The sequence below is a fragment of the Octodon degus genome, unplaced genomic scaffold (assembly GCF_000260255.1).
Source record: "Octodon degus isolate 3935 unplaced genomic scaffold, OctDeg1.0 scaffold00120, whole genome shotgun sequence".
In the NCBI taxonomy this organism is placed as follows: Eukaryota; Metazoa; Chordata; class Mammalia; order Rodentia; family Octodontidae; genus Octodon; species Octodon degus.
In genome coordinates this window covers 5199385-5206269 of record NW_004524696.1, presented here as the reverse complement: position 1 = coordinate 5206269, position 6885 = coordinate 5199385, and positions in this window count along the sequence as shown.

Below are 6885 nucleotides of genomic sequence, written 5' to 3'. Positions count from 1 at the left end.
CCCAGGAGCACACTTCCCTAACTTGCCAGGTAACTCAGTCTAGTCATATTGACAATCACCAACTAATCATCACATGGGCTATCATACTTCAAGTGTCCCACTGCGTACGGGAGTAGACATGGGGCTAGAGTAATGTAAAAGTCCATAATGTTTTACTTTCTTCTGCAGGTACAGTTATTTTTCTTGATGAAATTCTCCCTATGTTTCTGAAGCTCTTTGTTTAAGTTTTAAAGTTTGGAGAAACTTGACACTGATCACTTTGTCACTTATTTTATTGCTTTAATGGGAGGGATAAATTTTAAATGACATTTTCAGTGTTGTACTCCATGAGTGATGAGTTTTAATGATGATTTAAAACATCTGATTCAGGGCCAGACTAAGCACCTGCTTAGGCAAGTGTCCCATGCACCACAGACCATGCCAGCCTGACCCTGGCCACCAAGGTGGTACACACCTGTTATACTAGCTCTGAGGAGGCTGAAAACAGGAGGATAACTATGAGTCCAAGCTGTGTAGTGAGACCCTGTACCAAATACATAAAAAATAAATAAATAAAACATTTGATTTACTAAAACATGATATATTACTGTCTTTAAAAATGTTTTCTTTTTAATTTAGGTCCAATCACTTATTACATCATATTTTTTTCCCTATGGTACCTGAAATTGAGCTTGGACCCTCCACACTGATCTGCGTACTCAGCCTAATAGATGATAATGATGAAATGAATAATAGATAGATATACAAATAGACAGTTGGACAGACAGAAAGACAGACAGACAGGTAGATCTCACTAATTTACCCAGGTGAGATTAGTACTTATGATCCTCCTGCCTGGTTCTACACCTGCCATAGGCGGGCTGGTCTGTTTACAATGTAAGGAAAAGAGATTTGTTTTCCTCCTTTTCTGCTCTTGCTGCTTTTTCTGTTTTCTGCACTGAACTGTTGCCCCAGTGGTATGCCACTTGACCTTGGAGCCAGCTGATTATGGACTGAAATCTTCACAAACTGTGAATTAAATAAACCTTTCATTAATTTTCTTGTCTTGGTAGTAATGGAAAAATAAACATTTTCAACTTTTTCCAATTGATGCTTTTACCTGTTATTGATAAATAAGAGTACAAAATCTTTCATTAAATTTCAAGACACTTTGGACATCAGACCAGCCTTCCAATTAATTAAAAACCCAGATGCCTTGGCTTGCTTCCCACCTTCTAAGTTAAAACATCTGAATTTCCATTTTCATAAGCTTTACAAGTGAGACTGACACATAAAGAGTTTGAAAAACTATTTCTTTTTTATTTTAATTTTTATTTTTATTAATACATGTTTGCAGTACGATTGCCTTCATTTTAGGGAGTTGACGTATGGTCAAGTAATGAGCTTTGGTGTATGCCTGTGGGTTGAATAATTCAAATACACATAATAGAGATGTGTTAAGCCATGATTCTTAGCCACTATTCTTTCTTTGTGACTTTGCCAAAATTGGACAGTAATTGTCTTTTACTTTGCAGTTGAAAGAAGGTTCATCCACTCTCTGAAAGTCAAATATGCCCCTGACTAAATGGATCTCAACCAGAAAAGCCTGATGAGTTTCAGTGACTAATGGAATCAAAAGGATGACATTTGTAAGTCTTTTCAGAATGTAAAGAAAGAACTTCCTATTAATGTATTTCAGATAGCTTTACTACTGAGTGGGTTTTCCCTCTCAATTCTTACGAGACTTCTGAGGCCCAGCCAAATAGCTCAGTGGATTAAAGCAGGAGCAGGGCCAGGGGTTCAATCCCTGGGCCTACCATGCTGGCCTGGCTCCCAGGGTGCACTGATACTGCAATTGAGACTGGGCATGGTGGTGGGCACCTGTAATCCCAGCTATAAACAGGCAGATCACTGTGAGTCCAATCTAGTAGTGAGACCCTGAACACCTGTAGATCCTTCCCTAAAATAAAATTAAAAAATAATTTTAAAGACTTCTGCCTAACTTCTCTTATGCCACTTGATACTTTTGTGAATTTGCCTTAACAATTAATCTTTTTCTTGAAAATGTGTAGTGATATTCCTTGGGGACAAGAATCACATATTATATTCACCTTTTACCTCCAAAATGCTTAAATGGAAAGTACCAAACAAAGTTTCTCAAAAAAATATTTATTGATGGACTCAAAAGAGAAAAGATTCAATTCAAGAGGTGTCTACCCTTGGACCACAAACTGTTATTCATTTATGTAAAGTAATCTTTACAAAATGATATTTAAGAAATATTTTGGAGTAAAACGATAAACTGAATAAAATATACTTCATTATGGAATATAACAGCATATGCTTATTTGCAACATACATAGGTGTAGGTGTAATGATTGATACATTGTGTCAAATTGAGAAGTTTAGAAGTTCAATTCAGTAGGGGCCAGAATCCTCATTCTGTAAATATCCTCATCCTATGCAAGAGGAAGATATGGAGATACTGTGAGTTCTACACCTACGATGGGGGGCTGGTCTGCTTACAATGTAAGGAAAAGAGATTTGATTTCCTCCTTTTCTGTTCTTGCTGCTTTTGCTGTTTTCTTCCTTGAACTGCTGCCCCAGTGGTATGCCACTTGACCTTGGAGCCAGATGACTATTGACTGAAATTTTCACAAACTGTGAATTAAATAAACCTTCCATTAATTTTCTTGTCTTGGTAGTAATGGAAAAATAACCAAGACAGAATTTGGTACCAGAGACATGGGGTGGTTGCTGTGACTATAACTGACCATAAAATAAGGTATAAGAACCTTTAGGAATGGCTTCTGGGAAGAGTTTGGAAAAGTTCATAGAAGTTGCCTGAAACAGTAGCGCTAGAATGCCTTAGGCTGTTCTGTTTTAGAGATCTTGATCAAAGCTCAGAAGTCCAGAAAACCAGTAAAGGCCAGGCTCAGGAGATTTTTGCAGGGAAGAAGTACTAAATTAGCTGCTTGACTCCACATGATGTGTGTTATGACATGGCAAAAAGTGTGTCTACATTTTGTTCATGTCCAGAGACTTTGCCTGTGACTACGGGCAGTGGACTAATTAACCTGGCAGATGAAATTTCAAGGCAGTCAAATGTTGAGGCTGTGGCATAGCTATTGTTGGGGGCTTTCAGCTAGATCTATGTTGCTTATCAAGAGCAAAGAGCCCAGTGGGATGATTTAAAATGTTATGAGTTTGGCCAGATAAGAAGTCCCAGTAAAGCTGTGGACTACAAAGATACAGCCAAGTAGATCTAAATTGCTAAAAAAGAACAGGAGAATAGAAAAGATAGCCTGAAAGCATCACAAGAAGCAGAAAGTCTCCAGTCTTTGCAGTTTCAAAACTGCAAAGTGAAAGACTGTTTTGAGGAGAAAGCTGCAGAGTATCATGTTCCAGAATGGCAGCAGCTGCACCAGATTCCAGAATGGTGCTGACACCAGACAATCTGGTCCTCAGAACTGGATTCAGAGTGCCCGGCAATTCAGGCACTCAACCTCTACATCCAAGAGAGAGGAAAGCCTACATAGTATTCCAGCTGGCAGCTGAACCTGGCAACCTCCACATGATGCTGGTTTAGGTGCATGCAGAATGCAAGAGTTATGGGGTTAAGAAGGCTTCTACCCCAATTTAAGAAGGTCTGGAGGCCAGGCAGTGTTTTGCTGAGAGCACAGTGTGTGTAGCTGTGAGTGTGAGGCCAAAGGTACAGTGGAGACTCCAGAAGTTTGGAAAATCCCAGAAAAGTGGATCATCTAAGGAAACCTGCAAGGAGAGAAAAAGGCCAGCACAAGAATGAAGCTGTGGGATCTATAACTACCAGAAGTGCTATAGCAGTGGAACCACACAAACCTTTGGAGCTTGTAATTTGCCACAGAGTACCTCAGATGATGCACATGGAATTACAGGACTTAATATTTGCCCTGCTGGATTTTGGACTTGCTTTGGTTCCAATCCTTTGTATTTCTGTTTGTAACTTTTGAAGTGAAAATGCTTATTTTGTGCCATTGAACAGTTGAAAGTGTTTAACTTTTCATTTATAGAGGAGCTTGCAGCTAAGAGTTTGCCTTACATCTTGGAGGAGACTTAAGACTTGGACTTCTCAGCAGTGCTGAAACTGTTAGGACTTTTAGCAACTTTTACAGGTAGACTAAATGCCTTTTCATAAAGGAATGTACATGAGTCTTTGGGGGATGAGGGGCAGAATGTTATAGTTCTAATGTAATATAATGTTGATAGACTTAAAATTAGTTCTTAAGGATTGTTAAACCTGTGTTATAGTATCCAAATTGTGAAATGATAAGTATAAGCATGGTTTTGTATCTAGAAGTGTCTGGTTGCCAAATTGGCAAAGGTGGATTGTAAAAGTTCATACATTGTGTCAACTTGAGAAGTTTAGAAGTTTAGCTCAGCAGGGGCCCAGGGTGCTCACTTTGTAAATATCTTCATCCTATGAAAGGGACAGGCACAGAGAGGATGCAAGTGCTACACTCACCCTGGGGAGAAGGAGATGGTGAGTATCCTGCTTACAATATAAGTAAAAAAGAGGTTTGTTTTCTTCCATGTTTGTTCTTGCTGTTTTTGCTGTCTTCTGCTGCCTTGAACTATTGTCCCAGTGCCATGTCACCTTGCCATGGAGCCAGCTGGTTATGGACTGAAACCACAAATTATAAACTAAATAAATCTTCCCTACCTTAATTTTTGGTGTTGGGTATTTTGTCTCAGTAATGAGAGAAATGTGACCAAGACAGCAGGTAATGTATCTGAAGAATTGTGTGAATATTTAACATACGTACATTCTATACCTACATTGTTATCACCATATGTAGAAACAAATTTTGTGAATTTATTTTTTCTCTCCTCATTCCTTACTTCTTAAGAGACACTCCACAGGAATTTTATCTAGATAAGCCTATTGGAAATATTCTAGTAAGTCCATTAGACAACAAAGGGTAGTGTCCCAAATAAAGGGTATTTAATAATGTTAATATCTTTATTCTAATGTCTACAAGAATTTTCTCATTGTAAGTGTCAAGGGTAAGGAGAAGTAGGCAGAGATGCCTTCTTTCCAGGAGTTCTTGGGTAGCGTCTAGATACAGAGAAGATGGGCAGGGAATTACAGCTTCAAGGGGGATCAACCCTGAGGATGTAGGAGGGGCAGCCATTGAAAGGATCCTGTGACATCCCAGAAGACACAGCCAATAGAGCATTGTAAGAGGTACAAAGAGGTGTATCTATGCTTCTTGTGTGTCTAATGCCTTCAGAAGAGAGAGCCACCCACCTGGTATGGCATAGCTCATAGACTGGTGCTTCTGCACATGCAATTTTAACTCTTTAGGTCCCTGTGTTTAAGGATTTACAAGATACTGTTAGTGCTGAATTTTATCTCCAATATTAAAGAACAATTTACTGTGTCTTAAAGAGAAGGAAGATATTAGAAAATACATTTTAAGTCGGTTATTGAAGGCATAATTTTTCTCTCAATTGCCATGCCTATTAATTTTTTAAATAAATATTTTTCACTTGAAAGAAGCACCAACTGGGCTGGGGATGCAGCTCAGAGGCACAGCATCTGCCTGAAAATCCTGAGTTCAATTCCCAGTACCAAAACCAAACAAAAGAAGCATAAATTCCTAATGTTGTGTGCATGATTTTGAGCTCACTTTTACAATTATCTTGATGGTAGATGAAAACTCTTTATGAGCCAGGATCTATTCTCATGTACCTATACAGAAAATTGTATCAAATCCATCCATTATGTCAAAAGAAAGCATGGAGTTTCCTCTCACTAAACAAAGTAGTACACATGACAGAAACTGGAAAGGAAAATCTTGATACTGTGAAACTCTGCAGCCTCCCAGGATTGGACACAAGGACTGATCATAGAGGAGGAGGAGGAGGGACACCACGATGGAAGGACTGGGGACCCAGCCCTGACAGCCCATGGCCAAGTCCTCTATGTTAGGATTGCAAACAAATTCAATAATTTGAGACTTATAGGGAGTTTGATGTTTTGTCAATTGTCAACTTGTTTGAAATCACAGTTTTAAGAGAGCACTTATTTCATTATTTTAATGCCTGCATATTGTGCTGTGATTGATGAAATACATATTATTTAAGTGTAACACTCACCATAGCAGTTTTCATTTTCTATTTTACTTATTGCTCTTGAATCCTGTGGTCTTGCTGAAATCACGTATTAGTTTGACAAGGTTTTTGAAAATTTGAGGAATTTTCAGAGAGGCATCTTGCCAGCTGCAAGTAGAGATAATTTAATCTTTCCCTTCTGATCTATGTGGCATCTACATTGTCTTGCCTGCTTGCAGTGGTTAGAATGTCCGCACTGGGTTGAAAAGAAATGTCATTTGTTACAGCTTTGCCTTTTTCCTTAGCTGAGGGGGAAACACTGGATCAGGAAGTAAGTTAACTGTGAGGTTCTCTTACACTACTTAACTAACTTAAGGATTTTCCCTCTGCTCTTAGTTTGTTGAGTTTATATATGTATATAGTAAAATGATGGCTATAGTTAAGCATATTAAGTTCTACCATCTCATAGTATGGTAAGTACATCTAAAACTTATGCTTGGTAAATTTCATATAAACATTGCTGGATATGATTTAGCATTGTTTTATTCAGAATTTTTATGTCTATGATCATGAAAGTTACTGGTGTGCAATTACATTTCTCCCACTGTATTTTTCTATCAGTATATTTAAAAAGCAAGAGAATATGAAAGATATGTGTAAAATCCTTTTGCTCCAAAGTTGGAAAATCACTAGGCTAAATGATCAATAAATCCATTGCGTTTTTATGAAACCATAATGCAGTATGCAAATTCCTCAAAAAGTCAGATCCTGCAATCACACTCCTGCGTATATATAAAGAAAGTGAAATCAGTG